The sequence below is a fragment of the Papio anubis genome, chromosome 1, assembly GCF_008728515.1.
Source record: "Papio anubis isolate 15944 chromosome 1, Panubis1.0, whole genome shotgun sequence".
In the NCBI taxonomy this organism is placed as follows: domain Eukaryota; kingdom Metazoa; phylum Chordata; class Mammalia; order Primates; family Cercopithecidae; genus Papio; species Papio anubis.
In genome coordinates, this window is record NC_044976.1 from 176,420,355 (window position 1) to 176,442,436 (window position 22,082).

The following is a 22,082-nucleotide window of genomic DNA, read 5'->3' on the forward strand; positions in this document are numbered from 1 at the left end:
TAACAACAGGCTTGTCTTACAGGAGATGGGATGAAGCCATTTATATCTCATTACTCTGGTCTTATTACTAATATTCACTTTGAAGCATTTATTATATTGTATCTTTTGCCTTCCTCTCCATGCATAAAATGTTTACTTATATGGTTTCCTAAAAAAAAAGTTTAAAAAATTATTCTGAGAATAGGTACTTGCCACCCAAAGTCACTCACTTGGCAATCGTAAAGAACAGGAGATGCTGAGGGAGAGAGTGAGATAAAGGATCAGAGAGAGGCGGACTTACCAACAGTTACACAGAATTCTCAGGACATGAAAGGTGAGAATATTCATTTCTAAAATTTTGGCTTAAAGAATATGAAACATTGATATTAAGGGCTGGAAGTAATCAGCAGTACACTTGAGCAGGTAAAGAGAAAGGAGGGGGAGCTGGCAAGGAAAATGAAAGACTTAGACAAACGGTAGACATTCCATGTTCCTGCAATTAATTGCAAGCCAACCAGAATCTCAACCAGGCACCTGGAGCCAAGTAAAGTAACAAAGTGTACTCAATGTCCTAAACCTCCTGTGTACCTCTGGTGAGGCCAGGGCTTAGTGCTTTCCCAAAATGATCTGTAGATTCACAGAAGCAACACATGTAACCTTCTGACAACAAATAGAGCCATGAAAATAGCATTGGCCTTTATGTCCACTGGCCCATGTTCTTGAAAAAGTCAACTTGGAACTAAAAGCAAACAAGCACTATGCCAAAAAAAATTAAGTAACAGGCTTTTGACACATTTTATGACTTCCCGTATTTTGTGTGTTTTTAAGAGAGCGATTTATGCCTGTTCATTAAAAAATGATTCATTGTTTTCCAACAACAAAAGATAACTTTTAAAAAATGTGGTATATTCATTTAATGGAATATTTATAATCTTTAAAATACATAACGACATGGGAAGATTTTTGATGTATTTTCAAGTAAAAAAGAACTATTATAAACCAGTGGAAATTGTTATATTTTTAAAGTGGGTAAAACCACGAGGCTCATACAGATAGAAAATAAACACATGTCAGAATTTCTATGTAACTCATTATTAGTTATTAAACAAGGGAAACAAGCAGATGTTACAACCAATTCAAAGGAGAAATTAAAGAACTGGAAATTTACATGGAGCAAATGAATGCTGAAATAAATTTACAAATGAACACAAAACTGGCTTTTTCCTGGGGATGAAGAGGGAGATTGTCTTTCCAACAGACAGAAGTCATTTGAAAGTCTAGAGACAAGAAGTACTTGCATTTGCAATAATTTGTCAGTAATTCACAAATTACAGAATTGAAAAATAACCTGATGAAAGACGAAGTCCACATCCCTAAGCAGTGATTCTCAATCTTTTTTTCACTATTGCCTTTCTAAGAAGATTTTTTTCAGATATCTTAACCTAATCTCCCCTACTCAGTGCCCTCAAAATTAAACACTAAGATATAAGGATTTTGTTGGGTACAGTTGAACTTTGGAGGGCCACAAACCATTATAATTGCTATGATTCTTTTCTGCCCCTCAGATCGAATTTTTGTCCCCTTTGGGGCAACTGAAAATCCATGTTGTTTAGGACAATACCCAGAGTCTATTGGAAAGAATATCTAGTAATCTCTGCAGCCTGTTTCAAAGTTTTAAATTACCTTTACAATACAATGATGTCATTCTTTAAAACCACCATATATGTGTGTGTCGGGGGCAGGGGCGGGTGTTAAAGTGTATTGCAGGAATCAGCAAACTACAGTTTACAGGCAGACTCTAACCTGCCCATTTTGTAAACACAGCTTTGTTGGTGACACACAGCCACACACAGAGTTTCTAATCATCTCCTGTCTTCTGTGGCTGCTTTCATGCCCCAACAGCAGACTTGAGTCGTTGCGACAGAGACCGCAGGGTCCGCACAGCTTCAAATATTTATTATTTGTCCATTGACAGAAAACGTTTGCCAATCTCTGGTTTATACTAGACTGTTGATAGAAATTGTCTCTAGTTAATAAGAAAATAAATTATTTTTCTTTACAAAAAATAACATCTCTATTTTCTATAAATGTTTTACTTATTGATGAGACAAAAACTCAAAATTATTTGTTACACATCAATTGTACGCAAAGCACTTGAAGGATAGAAGTATACACCATGGTTCCTGTTTTTTAAAAAGCTTCTAATCTCATGTTGCTGGGATAAAACAGTATGTTTGCTATCAGAGTTGCATTCTTTTGCTGAAGTAAACTAAAAATAGAAGTAGATAGGGACCACTAAAGGGGAAAATAGTAATTGTAAATATGAGCCAGGTCAATGTCAACTTCTGGTTTAAACTTTGGCCTTCTGAGTCTTAAAAATAAAGGAAAATCAGATTTAATAGTTCATCATGACTGAAGTATTTGCTTCAACCTCTAGAGAACAGTATTTTCTCTCCATTCAAATTTTATACTCACTGAGGTCATGAAATTCAAAGGTACCCTAAAAACCACTGTGGGAAGATGTCTTCTAGATAGGTAATATTTCAAGAATTAAGCTGTCCTGATTCCCATAAATCTCTTATATTTTCCTGTTCACCTTTCAAGATATCATAGCTTAACAGAGCATCTCAAGGTATGTGTGGCATTCTTTTCAGTTCATTCTCACCAGCTTCCAGAAACTTACTTTCCCAGGGACTTTATCCTTGGATGGGTCTCTTTAATACACGAATGACAATATCTTTGTTCCCATCATAATATAATTCTTATAGTACGAAGAAGCTATTTTTTGTAATGTAAGACTCTTGTATATAACCATCAATACCCAGGCAAATGATTTTTCTCATTGCTTAATTCTAGAAATTTGAGAACAGCATCCTCCAAACCAGCACACTTACAGAATAAGAATTTTACTTATTTGCAAGATATAAAAAGGTAAATAGATAAATGAATGAGTCTTGGGGGATCAAAAAAATAAATTTTTTGGTTGAAAATTCTCCAGGAAAAATAACTATAAAATCACCATTAAATCCAAATCAATTTAATAATTGCTTCGGACCTAATATATCAGCCTTTCCCAACCATGTGGTCATAAAACACTAAGGTGCTCCAATCGATCGTGTGGTGTGTCTCCAGTAATCTGTCTCTAATAAAGGCTAAAATACTGAAGTTTCCAATTTATTTACTATTTCAGAAATGATTACTGATTCGAGGTGACCCCTATAATAACTGTTGTCACTCACTTGCCTTCTGATACATATTACTGAATGAGCAAGAAAGTTGACGTTAAGGCCAACGATACTCCTACAGAGGCGTCTGGCATGTGAACGACATCTGTCATTTATATCATGGTGTACAGATGAGGTTCAAACTTGCAGCCGAATGGAAAGAATCAATGGGGAAAGAGAAAAATGGTGGAGGAGGGGAAGACAGAAGATGAGAAGGTGAAGCAGCAGGAAAAGAACAATTTGGTGAATGAGAAAGGAGAGCCCAAATGGAAACAAAGCAAAAAGAATCAGAAACCAGGAGAGAGTGGCTAATGGAAACCACAGGAGCAAAGTCTCTAAAACAAAATGGGTATAGAGGGCAGCATCAATTCCTGCTGAGAAATTCCGCAACTTTGCCAATGTGAGGCAATTAGATGCCCCTAGGCTGGCATTAAAGCCTGAATTGAAGAAACAGTTAAAGGAGGGGAAATAGAGCATCTGTAGACTCTTCCTTGCCAAAGCTTGAACTTGCTGAAAGTGAGAAAGATAGGATGGTGTTTAGAGAGAACACTAAGTGAAGGCAATCACTTTTAAGAATTGGAGAGACGTGGCTCAAGTCTGTAATCCCAGCACTTTGGGAGGCCGAGATGGGTGGATCACGAGGTCAGGAGATCAAGACCATCCTGGCTAACACAGTGAAACCCCGTCTCTACTAAAAAGTACAAAAGAACTAGCAGGGCGAGGTGGCGGGCGCCTGTAGTCCCAGCTACTCAGGAGGCTGAGGCAGGAGAATGGCGTAAACCCGGGGGGCGGAGCTTGCAGTGAGCTGAGATCCGGCCACTGCACTCCAGCCTGGGCGACAGAGCGAGACTCCGTCTCAAAAAACAACAACAACAACAAAAAGAATTGGAGAGACCTAAGTATGTATAGAGGCTCCAAACAAAAACAAACTAACAAGGATGGGTTAAAAATATAGAGAGGAAATACCCAATGGAACAAGGTTCTATTCCCAGAAAGGGCAGAAGGGGATAAGATCATGAACAAGGTTTTCTCTGTAACAGGAAAAGACACACCTCTTCCTCATAAACTGGAAGAGAGGAGATAAGAGGGTATGTATTTGGAGTTCAATTTCTTGTGGACAGAAAGCCATGAGATTCACATCCTGTAGACCTGAAAAAAGTTATCAACTGAGTGCGAAGAGGACAGGGTAGAAAATGAATGGCTGTTGTAGAACGTGGGAGAGGAAGATGAAGAGAAACAGCTAAAATTATTGCTCCAGCCTCTCACCACACCCCCAAGGCCCTGTATATATTTTCCAGAAGAAAGGAAGGAGGAGCTAACAAAGACAGTGGAGAGAGAATGGCCACAGTACTGGGAAGAAAGCTTTATTGTCACAGAAGCCATAGTAAGGAACACTTAAAAGAAGAACTAAATAGGGAAAAGAAGGAGCTGATCAATAGAATGCAAAACTAGCAAGAACTTTGAATGATACATATAGAGGAAACTTCCCTAGATTTGGCAATGAGGAAGTTATTAATAACTAAGTGAAATTTTCTATAATGGCAAAGATTAGACCAGATCTCATGGAGTGGTAGTGATGAGTTGAAGACAGTTATGGGAACATTCCACCTTTCCAGGAATTTTAGAAGTGAACAAAGTATTAGATGGGGTAACAGTCTGGGGAGATGGGATATTTTGTATATAAAAGAAAACTGAACATATATTCATGTGTTTGTGGCAGGGGTTGGAGGGTATGTGTTGAGTGCTACTATAACTCAACCACTCAGTTACCTTACAGGAATATTGTAAGAATTAAATAAAACACTTTATAAACTGAAAATTATCATTCTAATATTAAGTGTTATCATTTTCATTATACACAGATTCTTGTTTATTGAATGTACAAAACATGTTCTTGCCATTCAAAATTCCATTTAGTGTTTTATATGAATGCAGTCATGAATCAACACACTTTATCATCAGAGTTCTCTCCTTATAGCCACTAAAATCCTTGACAGCTCTGAAAGATGAAATCTCCAGACCAATGAAACCAGCAATTGCCATCTCAGAACCTGAGCAGAGAAAAATAGAAACATTACATTAAGTTGATTTCTAGGGTCCTCAGACACCTGCAGGTTATGGGGACAAAACACTGACTTCGGGAATTAGCTTGCTTTTTCATTCTGGCTTTCAAATCTGTTGCTAATTTAATGAAACCCATATTTCTGCTGGGCGAGACTCAGTTAAGTCTTAGGTCAAGTTTTTAAACCCAAGCCTTTTATCACACTCTGACAGCTGGGAAAATGACATCTGGAAAATGCCATTATCAGGGGAAAGCGGTGTGTTTTGCTTTGGGCTCTTTGGCCTGAGGTTTTCTGCACATTTGAAAAACCCCAAAGGAGCTAAGCAGTTTCCAGGTAACAGCTAGTAATTAAATTGTGTATTTGCCAAAATAAATAAAACTCATTAATTAGTAGGATTGCATTACATTCTAATATTTCAGCCAACATTTTTTTGTAAGAGTAGGTTCTCAAACTATCAACTCTTGATATGAAATCAGTGGGCCTTTGGAACAGAACAATCTTTCTGTTTTGCGCTGTTTATACATTTGAGAGCAATTAATTTAACCTACCTGAATGTTAATTTTTTCATATAAACTGGAGATAAGAATTATAGTCATATGCCACTTAACGACAAGGATATGTTCTGAGAAATGCATTGTTAGGCCATTTCATCATTGTGTGAACATCATAGAGTATACTTTCACAAACCCAAAGGGTATATATAGCCCACTACACACCTAGTCTAGATGGTCTGTTACCATACAGCTACTGCAGGCAACTGTTAACACAATGATAAGTATTTGTGTACCTACACATAGCTAAACATATAAAAGGTATAATAAAATACAATGTAAAAGATTAAAAGTGGCACACCTGTATAGGGCACTGGCTGTGTGAATGGAGCTTGCAGGAAGTTGCTCTGGGTGAGTGAGTGAGTAGTGAGTGAATATGAACGCCTAGGACATTACTGTATACTACTGTAGACTTTATGAAACTGTATACTTAGGCTACACTCCATTTATTTAAAAAAATCTTTCTTCAAGAATAAATTAACCTTAGCTTACTATAACTTTTTATTTTATACACATTCAAAAATTTTTAACTTTTTGACTCTGTTGTAAATAACACTTAGCTTAAAACACAAACCCATTGTCAGTGGCACAAAAATATTTTCTTTATATTCTCACTCTAAGTTTTTTTCGATTTTTAGAACTTTTAAATTTTTATTTGTTACTTTTAAAGCTTTTTTTGTTAAAAACTGAGACACAGACACGTACATCAGCCTAGGCTTACGTAGTACTGGGATCATGAAGATGTCATTCGGTGAGAAAAATTTTTCAGCTCTACTATAATCTTATAGGACCACCACCTTATATGCAGTCTGTTGTTGACCAAAATGTCACTATGTGGCCAAATGACTGCTTTGGTAAAGAGGAACATTTGCACTTTCTTACAGTGTAGTAAGCATTAGGGATATCATCCTTGTCTTCATAGAGCTTTGGATATTCAAAATGCAATATTACTAAAATAGTATTTCCAGCTCTTAAACGTTGAAAACCTGGCTCTCTGAGATTAGCTATGGGTTTTGAAACAGAGACTCTGTGGAGAATTTGGCATTAGAACAGAGGCCACCAGAAATGAGGTGGGATACACAATAGACTCTTAACGTAGGTCTGTCTGGGAGAAGGCAGGGACAAGATGGAATGTGGAATCAAGAAGATTGAATGTTATTTTAGTGCACTTGTCATCACCCTGAAAATGCACTGGGTTTTGTAGATTTTGAAAGTCTTCATAAATATTTTAACATAGATTTAAATAATCCATGCCTCTTTACTCCTTTTAGTACAAATCAATATATAGTTTGTTAAAGTTGTATCTTCAGAATCATAAATAAAGATAACTTTATTTTAACCCTTATTAATTTAAGTGAGGCAACTTCAAGTTGGAAGACTTACATAAAATGATCAAATGTAATATTTGGCTAACTCATATTTCCCCACGTCTAGTGAATTTCCTGGGCTGTCAACCAAAAAAAAAAAAAAATCTGGTTTGAGCAAAAAGATGCTTAGTAAGGAACGAGGACATTCCTCTATGCCAGTCTTACATAAGAATCATATTGGCAGCAATTCTTCCAAGCCATCGTAGTCATATGCTGCTATCTGCTAAAGACAGGAACAGAAGAGCAATGAGTCACAGGCAATACCTGCCACACGCCTTATCCTCAAGGTAAATGCATGTCATGAGACAAGGCCACAGAGTCCCAAAATAGTCTGAGCCTGTCACCTGGTACCCAAAGTAATTATTCAAGAAATAATTGTTTCTAAAGGGACAAATTACCCCATCAGCATAAAATGACACTGTCATGAGACTGTTGGATAATGTCTTTCTTTTAAATAATTTTACAGTAATCACTCTGACATGAAAATTATAAATTAAAATTACATCAGCTAAAGGGAGTCAGGAATTGTTTTCTAAATCTCTCCTCAGTTCTAGTCTAGGTTTGAAATAATTCCCACAGAAGGACCACAGTAGGAGCTGGTCAAGAGAATCCATGGGAATCAACTATGAGGAAAACTGAAAAGCAAGTGTCTCAGAAAGATCAGAAAGACTGGAGGCTTCCCATGGGGAGAAGTCAGGAGAAGACACTCCAGAGCCTGAGTTTTCGAGCACACGCCTGCTAGAGAGCCACGTCCTGTTACAGAGCACATGAAAGGGGTGTCTGAACACAGAACTTTAAACATAGGTGAGGATCAACTAACCTGAAGTTTGCAAGGTGTATTAGTTTCCTGGGGCTGCCATAACAAATGACCACACACTGGTGGCTTCAAACAGCAGAAATCTATTGTCTTGAAGTTCTGGAAGCTAGAAGTCCAAAATCAAGAGGTCAGCAGATCAAGAGGCTCCTCCTAGAGGTTCTGAGAGAGAATCTGCGCTATGCCTCTCTCCTAGCTTCTGGTGGTTGCTGGCAATTCTTGGTGTTCCTTGACTTGTAGGTGCATCACTGTCATCTCTGCCCCCATTGTCACATGGTGCCCTCTTTGTGTTGGTCCAAATTTCCATCTTTTTATAAGGATACTGATCATTGAATTAAGATCTACCATAATCCAGTATGACCACATCTTAACTTGATTACATCTGAAAGCACTATTTCTAAGTAAGATTACATTCACAGGTAGCAGTGGTCAGGATTTGAATGTATATTGTTGGGGTGGGGGGACACAATTCAACCCACAACACTAAGTCTCTCAGAAGTGACCCAGATGTCCACTACCACAGTGATGTGGGGCCTTCTGGCACAATGTGAGGAAACCATAGAATGCTAAGGATAAAAGCAATCTTAGCAATCACCAAACGTAACCATCTTACTTCATAATTAACAGATCTTTCCAAAGCAGCAGTTTGTAACCAAGCACACTATTGAGACCCAGGGTACACAATCTATTGCAAGGGATGAGACAAGTAAATGATTATTTTTTAGAAACACTAAGTAGTGAGGATGATTCACTTTCCCTATGCACAAGGACAGACGAACAGCTGTGCCCATAACCCCCTCACTCACACTCACTTGTATTTCTTGTGTTGGAGCGACAGGAGGGACAATAAAGCTAAAGGTGCTGAGAATTGCCTGTAATCCACATGCATCTTACCTCTGCTTCCAAGAAAGTGTATCAAGCATTAGAATGTCATCCAGATGGGTATTCTAGTACAAAAATGGCTAAAAATCCCCATTCTGCAAAAACTACTTTAGTAGGCAAAGATTGTGTGATGCACCCATGCACTACTCAGTTTCTGGACATGCACAGAAGAAACAGAAAGGGGAACTTGAGAGAAATATGCAAATGGCATACACAGTAGAGCACAACATCAAACAAGGTGGCTTAGACAGGGTTGCAATGGAGAACAAAGAAAATGTGTAAAACATAGAATCAAAGGAAAATCTTCAGAAGGCCCCACTGAAGACCCTACCCAGACACAAAATGACTGTCTTCAGTCCTCTACCTTCCTGCAGGAGGAAAAGAAAGGTAAAGAACAATCTGTACCTTTGCCCTGCTCACCTGAGAGGCACTATAGCAAGGTGGCTATGACTAAGTTATCCACTCTAGGGATGATGTCAGTTCTGCTTCTGGAAGGCTGTGTGACCTCAAGCAAGTTGCTTTAACTCTCTGGGCCTTGGTTTCCTCATTTGTGAGGATAATAATAGGAACTAAGGTTGTTTGAAGGAAAAGGTTAATAGACATAAAATACTTAGAAAAATTTCTGGCACACAGTAAACAATAAATACTAGCTACTATTTTTATAGTGTTGCTTGTGAGGATCCAATGAAACATTTATAATTTCTGAAAGCTATAAAATTGACATTATTACATCAGTAATAAAGGGAATGATATCTCCTTTAAACAGATTATTTTATACTTGATAAATATTTATGAGGCTCTTTTGACATATTTTCTTGAATTTAAACTCAGTTATAAAAGATAAACACTACTTTTTGAAATTCATGTAGGCATTTTTAAAATGTTTAAATCATTTAATATCTTATATTGGCCAATGTATAGGTACGGATTCATTATTTTGGAGTCTTGGAGTCTTTCTACATGCTCTCTAAAGTCACCATATTTGGGTAAAAGTCACATTAGACTGGTAACAAGACTTCAGAGTTCAAATTCTAGCCCAGCCATAAACAAACTGAATGTCTTTAGGCAAATGATTTGGCCTCTCAAAACCACAGTCTCCTTATACATAAAATTTCCAGGTGGGAGCAGATAATCTGCAAGACCACATACAATTATAAAATTCCATGAGTCGTAAGTTAGCACAAACATCATTATCTTTGTTTTCTTCAGGATACATTTTAAAAGACTTGCCTGAAATCAGACATTTCAAATTTCAAACAAACAGAAAACACCATTCTCCTGGCTCCCAGACTGGAACTTTCAGTTCACTGAATCTCCAACTTTTGAAATCAAGATGCCATAGAACTCCTCTACTATGTAAAAATATTGAAAATAAAGATAATTGAAGAAAAATAAACTCACAATTCTTAGCAAGTTGACACCACCTGAAAAACACTTTTCCTGTTTTAATCTTTCTCAGGCAAAAGGATACCTCTACTAGCTTGGCAGAAGCAAGGTCAAAAAATTTTCCAAAGGTAGATAAAGCCAACTCATCCTATTCATATAGCCTGAAACCAACAAACTAATTTTGCTGCTAGCCTGCATTGGTCTCAACACTGCCCGATTTTAAGAAAACTGCAATGGCTACCAGTACGTCACTCCACCTGTATCTCACCAATGTGTTTAACACTACCCAACAAAAGTCAGCAGGAGGGACAGTGACATGGTTTGGCTGTGTCCCCACCCAAATCTCATCTTTAATTGTACCTCCCATATTTCCCACATGTCATGGGAAGGTCCTGCTGGAAGGTCACTGAATCACGGGAGTACGTATTTCCCATGCTGTTCTCATGATAGTGAATAGGTCTCACGAGATCTGATGGTTTTATAAAGGGGAGTTCCCCTGCACACACCTTCCTGCAGCCATGTAAGACATGACTTTGCTCTTCATCTACCTACCGCCATGACTGTGAGGCCTCCCAGCAATGTGGAACTGTGAGTCAATTAAACCTCTTTCCTTTATAAATTACCCAGTCTTGGGTATGTCTTTATTAGCAGCATGAGAACAGACTAATACAGTAAATTGATACCAGAAGTGGGTGTTGCTGTAAAGATACGTGAAAATGTGAAAGTGACTTTGGAACTGGGTAACAGGCAGAGGTTGGAACAGTTTGGAGGGATCAGAAGAAGATAAGAAAATGTGGGAAAGTTTGGTACTTCCTAGAGACTTGTTGAATGGCTATGACCAAAATGCTGATAGTGATATGGACCTTGAAGTCCAGGCTGAGGTGGTCTCAGATGGAGATGAGGAACTTCTTGGGAAATAGAGTAAAGATCACTCTTGCTATGCAAAAAGACTGGTGGCATTTTTCCCCTGCCCTGGAGAACTGTAGAACTTTGAACTTGAGAGAGATGATTTAGGGTGTCTGGAGGAAGAAATTTCTAAGCAGCAAAGGGTTCAAGAGGAAGCAGAGCATAAAAGTTTGGAAAATTTGCAGCCTGATGACACTGTAGAAAAGAAAAAACCATTTTCTGGGAAGAAATTCTAGCCACCAGCAGAAACCTGCATAAATAACAGGGAGTCAAATGTTAATTGTCAAAACAATGGGGAAAATGTCTCCAGGGCATGTCAGACATCTTCACGGCAGCCCCTCCCATCACAGACCTAGAGGCCTAGAAGAAAAAATGGTTTCATGGGCCAGGCCCAAGCCTCCCCTGCTCTGTGCAGCCTAGGTACTTGGTGTCCTGCATCCCAGCCACTCCAGCTTTGGCAAAAATGGGCCAAGGTACAGCTTGGGATGTTGCTTCAGAGTATGCAAGCCCCAAGCCTTGGCAGCTTCCACATGGTGTTGAGTCTGCAAATGCACAGAAGACAAGAATTAAGGTTTCAGGACCTCTGCCTAGATTTCAGAGGGTGTACAGAAATGCCTGGATGTCCAGGCTAAAATTTGCTGCAGGGGCGGGGCCCTCAGTGAGAAGCTCTGCCAGAGCAGTGCAGAAGGGAAATGTGGGGTTGGAGCCCCCCCACAGAGTCCCCACTGGGGCACTTCCTAGTGGAGCTGTGAGACGAGGGCCATCATCCTCCAGACTCCAGAAGGGTAGATCCACCAACAGCTTACACCGTACACCTGGAAAAGCCACACACATTCAATGCCAGCCCATGAAAGTAGCCAGGAGGGAGGCTGTACCCTGCAAAGTCACAGAGGTGGAGCTGCCCGGGACTATGGGAACCCACCTCTTGCATCAACATGACCCAGATGTGAGATATGGAGTCAAAGGAGATCATTCGGAGCTTTAAGATTTGACTGCCCTGTTGGATTTCAGACCTGCATGGCACCTGCAGTCCCTTCATTTTGGCCAATTTCTCCCATTTTAATGGATATATTTACCCACTGCCCGCCCCCATTGTATCTAGGAAGCAACTAACTTACTTTTTATTTTACAGGCTCATAGGTGGAAGAGACTTGCCTTGTCTCAGATAAGACTTTGGATTGTGGAATTCTGAGTTAATGCTGAAATGAGTTAAGACTTTGCGGGGGCAGGGGGCTGTTGGGAAGGCATAATTGGTTTTGAAAGGTAAGGACATGAGATTTTGGAGGAGCCAGGGGCAGAACAATATGGTTTGGCTGTGTCCCCACCCAAATCTCATCTTCAACTGTAGCTCCCATAATTCCCATGTGTTGTGGCAGGGACCCAGTGAGAGGTAATTAAATCATGGGGGCAGGTATTTCCTATGCTCTTCTTGTGATAGTGGGTAAGTCTCATAAGATCTGATGGTTTTATAAAGGGATTTCCCCTACACATGCTCTCTTGCCTGCTGCCATGTAAGATGTGACTTTGCTCTTCATTTGCCTTTAGTCATGATTGTGAGGCCTCCCCAGCCATATGGAACTGTGAATCAATTAAACCTATTTCCTAAATAAATTACCCAGTCTCAGGTATGTTTTTATTAGCAGTGTGAGAACAGACTAATACAGACAGTATATTGGCAAATGAGAAAAATAAGCAGAAAACATATTAAAGTCAATTATTTTCTTAGTGGTTATATTAACATCAGACAAAGTAGACTTCTAGACAAGGAATATTGACAGAGATAAAGAGGGACATCCAACAGTGATAAAGGGGTCAATTTATTAAGAATATATGGCAATCTTAAATATATTTGCACCTAATAACAGATCTTTAATCTGCATGAAGCAAAAATTCACAGAACTAAAGAGAAAAAGGACATAGAGTTTGAGAGTTTTAACCATCCTTCTTCCAGTCATTAATTCAATAAATAGAGAAAATCAATAAGGATATTGAAGATTTGCTTAATACTATTAACCAACTTTATCTCTTTGATATTTATATAACAGAACAACCAACACCCTGCATAAAATACTTTTTTCAAAGGCATATGGAACAACTATCTAGCAGGATCATGTGATGAGACATAAATCAAATCTCAAGAATTTCAAAGAACTTAATAATACAGAATATTACCATGACTATAACAGAATTAAGATAGAAATCAGTTACCACAAGATACATGGAAAACCTCAGAATCTGGAAATTAAAAAACCTACTTCTAAATAATCTATTAGTCAAACAAGCAATCTAAATTAGAATATAATTCAAGCAAAATGCTAATGAAATCAAACTTTGTAAAATGCCATCAAAATTGCACTTAGAGGGCAATTTCTAGCTTTAAATGCTTATACTAGAAAATAAGAAAAATTTATAAATAATAATCTAAGGCTCTACGTAGAGAAGTTGGAAAAAGAAAAGATAATTAATTTAAATTAATTAGAAAAAAGAAAACATTAAAGAATGGAAGACAACAAAATGAGAAGCAGGCAATGGACAAAATAAAAGAGCTAAAAAAATGGATTTTGAAAAAAAATTTTAAGGTGATCAACCCTGCGAAGATTGATAAAGTAAAAAAAAGAGAGAAAAAAACCCTCACAAATTACCAGTATCAGGAATAGAATAGGGACATTACCATAGACCCTATGGACCTCAAAAGACTAATAAGGGAATATCATGAAAAACTTTATGCTGATTAATTTGCCAATTTCAATAAAATAGAGAAAATCCACTAAAAATACAAATTGTGAAAAATTATGCAAGAAGTAACAGAACATCTGAATAGCCCTATAACTGTTATGGATGTTTAACTTATTTCAATTTTTCCACAGAGAAACATCAAGGCTAAGATGGTCCCATTGATGACTTCTGTCAAACATGTAAGGAAGAATAAATACTAATTATATACAAACTCTTTGAGAAAATAAAGTAGAAAGAACTTTCCCAATGCATTTATTGGAACAAGATAAACCTGGTGTTAAAACCTGACAAGGACATTACAAGAAAAATATATAAAAATAACCCTCTTGAATAAAAATACAAAATTCTTTTAACATAATACTAGTAAATCAAATCTAGCTATATACAGAGTATACTGCATCATGACCAGTAGGCCCATTCCCCTGAAGGCAAGATTAGTTTAACAATCAAAATTCAATCAATGTGTGTAGGCCAGGTGTGGTGGCTCACACCTGTAATCCCAGTACTTTGGGAGGCAAGGAGGACAGATCGCTTAAACCCAGAAGTTTGAGACCAGTCTGGGAAACATGGAGAAACCGTGTCTCTACAAAAAATACAAAAATTATGCAGGTATAGTGGCATGTGCCTGTAGTTAAGCTACTTGGGAGGCTGAGGTAGGGGGTTCACCTGAGCCTGAGAAGGTCAAGGGTGCAGTGAGCCATGATTGCACCACTGCACTCCAGCCCAGGTGACAGAGTGAGAGCCAATCTCAAAAAAATTAAAAAATAAAAATAAAAAATAAAAAAATTCAGTCAATGTGTCAATTAAAATTAAGGCTGTTCAGATAAAAATAATTTAATACAGTTTCCTTCAAAGCAAAATGTGAGGATAAACTTGAGAAAACACACTATCAAAGTTAAGAGTTTTTGAAGGCTGGTGGGAAATTTTTTAGGAGAGATTAGGAGAAGTGAGGGGGACTCCTCATACTGGATTGTCTCTTTTCATTGGAGGGTGCAATATAGAGGTTTAGAATCACTGGATACAGATTGCTATGTACAGGCTAAAATGTCTACATGCAAGACAATCAGTAAAATTTTATAATTCAAAAATGAATCAGCATCCTTTTCAGCGTCAGTAGGCTATGCATTAATCAGTACATCAACAATTTGAGGAACTCATGACAAGATTCTTTACTCAGAAAGCAGGTGTCACCATGAATCACAAGACTTTTCCAAGGCAGATTAATTTGAAAGCCTGTTTTCTTTTAAACTGTCAAAATTGACCTCTGGTTTTCACTTCCCCTTTTTGATCAAAAATCTTCCCATAGAAGCATTGATGATCAATCTCTGTTTAGGTTACAGTGATAGACTTGCTTCATTCCTTGGTGCTAGGAAAGGTCATTCTCAGAAAGTCATATCCCTCAGTGGGGGCAAAGAACCTTGTTATTGCAGGTAAGGCAGATTGCTAGGAATGTAGGTCATGGACACAAGACTACATGCTATTCTCCTGAATAATGAATCATCGCCAGTTGCTGGGTAACCATAATTTTGACTTTAGACGCTGATCTAAAGCAAGCAGAAATGAAAATAATGGTAACTTAATAGCCAGGAAAATAACAACTATGTTTATATTTATGGTTATGGTTATAATAATAACAATTTGAAGGCCAGCACAAAATAAAGAAGTTAGTCCTGAGTGTAACCAACTAAATAAGATACCAATTTATAGCTGCTCTAACTTGTTGAATCATCTCTAATCTTTAGAATTTCACAATTTTGTTTTCTTGGAAGAAGTAAAACAATGAGACATACATCGTATTAATAATTTAAATAGTGAAAAAAATGCACATAAGGATTAGAATTATAAAGAGAATTTGTATGCCAGAATTGGAAAAAGAGAGCCTATACCATTAGGGGACCAACTAAAAATCATCAAGAAGAAAATCAACTTCAGATTCTTCTTTAGAGACATGTTATAACCAGGAAATAATCCAGTATTTAGTCCAAAAAAGGGCAAATTTTTAAAACTCAAAGACAACAGTCAGGGCTAGAATCTAATAACAGTTCTCTTCTGTACTATAGTTCTCTTCTGAAACATGGTAGTTCTCTCTCCAGTCCCTTTTTCTACCAAAGAAAAATCACAGTGAGACCAATTTGTTTGCCATATAAGTTTTAGTCAGATTGCATTTGCCTTGTTTATTTGTATAAAGTACAGCAAGAATAGTGATTGGCCATAGAGACTCCTTTAAATTAGCTTTGCTGTAACTTTTTTTATAAGGATTTTGGGTTGGACTTTTAAAAGCCTTTTGAGCCTAAGTAGCCAAGCCAAGGATTCACTATCAGACTGTGCTTGTAATATCAGTGCAGATTAGGTGACTTCCCCTCTTCTTGAGGTCCCCAGAATATCTTGAGGTTCCTAAACCTATCCAAAAGTAGCATTCTTTACTTACCACAAGGTCAGAAACCTTGTAAGGAAATTGCATAGACTAAGTATCAGGCCCATATTTTTCCAAGTCTATTAGCCTCAATCTCAATTTCTCAAAGCAATCTTGTCCTATTTGAAAATACGACATTGTAGTTAAAGCTTTGAAAAATAACTAGTGTTTCCACTGTATCCTGTTACCTAAAAAAAAAAGATTCTTATTGAACTTATGCAAATAACTACATTGTCATAAAACGAGAATGCTTATGAATAGTTTCCAGATTCTGGATAATTCAAGTAGAGAGAGAAAGGTAAATGTTTCAGTTTTGTTTATAAAAGTATATTTTACCCAATTACTGTAGCTCAAAAAAAAAAACTTTTCTTGACTCTGGAAAACAAAATATAAAAAGAATCAGCCATATTTCAAACAAAAAGTCATAAAAAATCACTTTAGTCCTCCATCAGTTTAGTTTCATATCATTTTTGTTCTGCTTGATTTTGAGTTAGCAATTTTCATGAATAAATCAGTTTTTTTTGTCAGAGTTCTGAAAGTTCTAGTCCATTGATCTTAAAGTTATCAGAAGTCTGTGCTCAAGAGCACTTGTTAGAGTCTTTTCAATAAAAAGCATTTTTGTACCTTAGCTGATTGCAAATAATTTTAGAGAAGAATTGAAAATATTAACTGTAGATGACAAAAACTTAGAATAGCCATGGTTAAAATCTGATGAAAGTTTCTAATAGATAAAGGAATGTAGTTATTTCTATTACATGGAGCATTTTAAGAAAACACCTAGAATCATGACTAACACCATCACATGAAGACCCTTAGACTTTTGTAAATTTCACATGATCTTTAGAATCTTTAGAATATTCACATTAATAACATAGTCATACAAATGTAACTTCAGAAAAAAAATAATGATCAAAATTATAAACAACATATTAGATTTTTATGAATTTATATAATTTTTGGAACATTTATATCAATAACATACCCATAAATATAACTGATTTTGATCCTGAGGAAACCTGCCAGGATATCAAAGTTTCAAAACACGTGATCAAAGCATAATCACAGGTCATTGTAAAATAACAGGTATTCATTTAACCAGAGTCAAGTAGACTTCAGAAGCAATACAGGAAGTTACATGAATGTGAAAACATTAATCCTTTTAAAACTTAGTTTTTTAAAGTAATCAGAGTCCTAATAAAGACAATGTAGAAATTATCTTGATAGAAAGAAGTTTCAAAAAGAAAAATTACAGGATTAAAAATTGAAATCTCTTGCAATTTTATTAAGAGCAAATTAATACTTCAAGAAAGCTTTGTTATTATAACATAGGGGATCAAATTCTTTAAGTTTTGTATTTGAGTATTTTTAATATCAAAGCTTCATCTTCAGAAAGGCATCCATAATTTTCATCTAATTATAGCCAACTTCATCAAACACAAGCTTTCATAAATTTTCTTTTCATAAACCTTCTTTTCATAAACCTTATCATGACTTACTCAGACAATTGACAATATGCTGGGACTTTTTAATTTATCCTACATCTCCTCTTTCTTAAATAGATAGTCATTTACTTTAGGAAAAACATATACAAGATTCTTCCTCATACAAAACTATTCTCCTTACTTTTCAACCTTCCCAGCCAAAAAGTCATCTTCATATCCATAACTATTTTTTTGTTTTCTGTTTTGTTTTGCTTTGTTTTGTTTTTGTTGTTTTATTATACTTTAAGTTCTAGGGTACATGTGCACAACATGCAGGTTTGTTACATATATATACATGTGCCATGTTGGTGTGCTGCACCCATTAACTCGTCATTTACATTAGGTATTTCTCCTAATGCTATCCTTCCTCCCTCCCCCCACCCCATGACAGGCCCATGTGTGATGTTCCCCACCCTGTGTCCAAGTGTTCTTATTGTTCAATTCTCACCTATGAGTGAGAACATGGAGTGTTTGGTTTACTGTCCTTGCAATAGTTTGCTGAGAATGATGGTTTCCAGCTTCATCCATGTCCCTACAAAAGACATGAACTCATCCTTTTTTATGGCTACATAGTATTCCATGGTGTATATGTGCCACATTTTCTTAATCCAGTCTATCATCGATGGACATTTGGGTTGGTTCCAAGTCTTTGCTATTGTGACTAGTGACACAATAAACATACATGTGCATGTGTCTTTACAGTAGCATGATTCATATCTATAACTTTCTTTACATTCTTCTCTCTCCCATTTACTGATTCCTTTTAATCTTGTTTCTGTTTCCTTCCTAAATCTATAATTTGAAGTAATCTTTAGGTAACATCAACATTGTACAAAATTATTCTTTTCTCAATAAGGAACACATTTTTATACCTTCTGATAATATGTTCTCATCAAAAACACATCTTACTTTTTTGGTCCTTTTTTTTATAGAGAGTTGTATATATTAATTAGAATTTTAAATCTTAGTAATTTTAAATTTTAGTGAAAACCTAAGAAGCAAGAAATCTAGAATTATCTGTCACATATCAGTTTTTTATAGATAAGAACCATTTTATAATTTCTAGAAACATGCTTTCTTATAACACAATTTTTTACCTTAAGTGGAAATGACCCAGACATTTAATGACTATCTATTATTTAAGATAACTTTGAGATCTCAAATAACATAAAAAATTCATTTATAGTAGTTTATCCCATTTACATTTAGTTTTTTTTAACAATTTACCTAGTTTACTTATGAGAACTAAGATATTAGACAAAGGTAGTCATCATTTCAAGTTATTTTCCTGTTAACCATTTTTATAGCCTATGAATATCAGGTGTTCACTCAAGAAAGACTATTAAAGTTGAATATTTGGATGTTTTGCCAATAACTCAGAAAATACAGCTGTTTTCATTAAATCAACAATATTAAATTAATCTTATTTACCGAAAGATTTATTCAAGTCCTGTGAACTTGGAAAATATTTGGGCTTACTAATTTATGAGCACTCATTTATTTATAATCAATTTAGTACCATGTAGACAACATACAAATATAGATATGTACACATAAAAATACAGATAAATATTTTATAGCTTTGAATTTAAAATTTTAGTCATGAGTCAGAGAAAACTCACTAGTTTAAATGAAGAGTTTAGTTAAATTGTGCCTCTGAGAACAGAACAAGTTAAAGTTTATCTGTCCTGCATGGCCAAAGCCCTTACCACATGTTAGGGAAAACAGCGTAGCAAATTTATATCTCAAAGCATGGAGAAAGAATTTAAGCTTTCCAAAAGGCCAGTGTTTTACATCTCCAAATGACTGCAAAGTCCAACAGGGCATTTAAAGAACATTATCTGATATTGGGTAAAAGGTTTAATCAATTTTACTTCCACTTTAATGGGGATGGCTCAATATATTTCACCAACATGAGTGAAAATTGGGACCATAAGTGATCCAGCACAGCTTGCAATAAATTATCAATATCACTCATTAGTTCTGGTTTAGGAAAATTTGTTGGATCTGTATTTTTATAATCTCAGTAGTTTTATTATTCTGAATTATTCCATTTGCTCCTTCTGTTCCAAATTTAAATACATTTTCCCCTTTTGAGAGAAGGAAATGTGTGCATTGTGAAATTCTAAAAATCTCTGCCTGAGACCTATGCGAGTTGAAGGAACAAGCTGAAAGGAATGATTTCAGATAAAGGAGAATATGAAGGCACAGGACAGAATGAGGAAGAGCATTCAGAGGCAATAGGGAGAATGTCTCTGAAGTCTTATCTAATTTAGAAATAAGTTTCAAATATCCTTTGTTTACCTCTTGAATGGGGAAAACATTTTTTTCAGAATTTGTTTTAGAAGCTTCTAGGTGCTACTGAAAGTAAGTCTCCCATTCAACTTGTCTGATTCTAAAACCAGTTTTTTCCAATTTGTTTTGAGTAAGACAAGCTATATAGTGGATCAAGTGTGCTAGTTACGAATCGTTCTTCCCAGAGGTTTCATGCAATGGGCCTAATAGAGTCTCTTAGGTGTCTCAGATTCCCAAATCACTTCCAAAGAAGCGGCAGGGTGCTCATGGGAAAGAGATGATTAGTCTTTATAAATCCTACCAGCTGAGCAAAAACTTATGATCATTCTTTATAAATCCCACCAGCTGGGCAAAATATTAACAGTGTAGGGGTTTTCCTATGAGACTACTCCATGTCATGGACAGTTCATCAGACACCTTTGTTAGTTTTTGCTTCCTAAGAGTCATTCGACCAGAGGAAGTGTCTTTTACCTTCAGAGCAAGAGTGTCCTCATGGGAAGGGAAGGGAAGGGAAGGGAAGGGAAAGGAGGGGAGGGGAGGGGAGGGGAGGGGAGGGGAGGGGAGGGGAAGGGAAGGGAAGGGAAGGGAGAAGGAAGAAGGAAGAAGGAAGGAGAGAGAGAGAGAGACAGAGAGAAAGAAAGAAAAGAAAGAAAGCAAAAAAAAAAAAAAAAAAAGCTAAAGTTGTCTTGCTTCAAACCTCCAGGGAAACAATTCACAGAGCTCCTATTTTACCATGGCCTAGAATTAACAACAACAACAAAAAAACCCTTACCTTGAATTCATGGGAGTAACTCTAATTTTGAGAGAGTCTTTGACCTCTTAGCCAAGGAAAAAACCAGCTTCAGTAAACCAGAACTTTCACCAAGATGAGAGGTTTACTGATTCTGGGAGGAGCTCATCTGTAGTACCTAGTAAGGGTAACTGAGTTCAGGAATACAATGGGTCCATTGCTAGTATCAGCACAAATGCTGTAAGCCATGCCAGATGGTCTAGGGAGGTGACTGTGAAATCCTACCAGCTATGCCAAAATGTCGACCTAAATTAAGTTTGTTGAGCCAGAAATAATTTGATAGAGTTTTACTGGAAGCCAAATGTGAGGACTGATCTGAGAAGACACACACCAACAAAGCTGGGAGCATTCCAGAGTCTGCTACAAATTGGAAAACTTTTATAAGAGACTTTAGAAAGGATGAGAACTCCTCATATCAAGCTTATTTTACATTGGAGAGTACAATACAGAGGTTACAATCATTGGACACAGGTTGCAATATACACGCTAAACTATCTGCATGCAAGACAATCAATAAAACTTTATAATACAGAAATAAATCAGCACCCTTTGCAGTGTCAGTAGGTTATACATTAATCAGTACATCAACAATTTGAGGAACTCATGATAAGATTGTTTTTTTAACTTAGAGACAGTATGTTGCCATGAATCACAAGACCTTATCAAGGCAACTCAATTTGGAAGCCTATTTTCTCTTAAAGAAAAGTGTCAAGTGTGAACTGTAGGTCATCAAATGTAATTCACAATAACTGTATCCCATTAAGAGCGTTATAAAATGACAAAATTAAAATCGATTAATTCAGAAAACCAGAAATAGAAAGGGAGTATCTTCAATATAAATAAAAAACATATACAGCTAAAAAAAATACATAGTTGGCCAGGCACGGTGGCTTACGCCTGTAATCCCACCACTTTGGGAGGCCGAGGAGGGTGGATCACGAGTTCAGGAGATCAAGACCATCCTGGCTAACATGGTGAAACCCTGTCTCTACTAAAAATACAAAAAATTAGCTGGGCATGGTGTCAGGCACCTGTAGTCCCAGCTACTCAGGAGGCTGAGACAGGAGAATGGCGTGAACCCAGGGGGACGGAACTTACAGTAAGCCAAGTTCGCACCACTGCACTCCAGCCTGGGCGACAGAGTGAGACTCCGTCTCAAAAAAAAAAAAAAAAGCTAACATTATACTTAGTGGTG

General features: G+C 36.7%; 1 long non-coding RNA gene across 4 annotated transcripts; it reads right to left on the bottom strand.

Moving 5' to 3' along the window:
• Positions 1-4,020: 4,020 nt before the first annotated feature.
• LOC110741653 lies at positions 4,021-21,775 on the bottom strand. 4 transcript variants are annotated; one of them, XR_002518218.2, is made up of 4 exons: positions 20,870-21,775; positions 8,005-8,107; positions 7,350-7,404; positions 4,021-5,254 (listed from the first exon to the last, which is right to left on the bottom strand). It is a non-coding gene; the product is annotated as an uncharacterized LOC110741653 (long non-coding RNA). The 4 variants fall into 4 exon arrangements; XR_002518219.2 differs by lacking the exon at positions 20,870-21,775 and adding an exon at positions 8,893-10,775; XR_002518221.2 differs by lacking the exon at positions 20,870-21,775 and adding an exon at positions 8,811-8,880.
• Between the last annotated feature and the right edge of the window lie 307 nt (positions 21,776-22,082).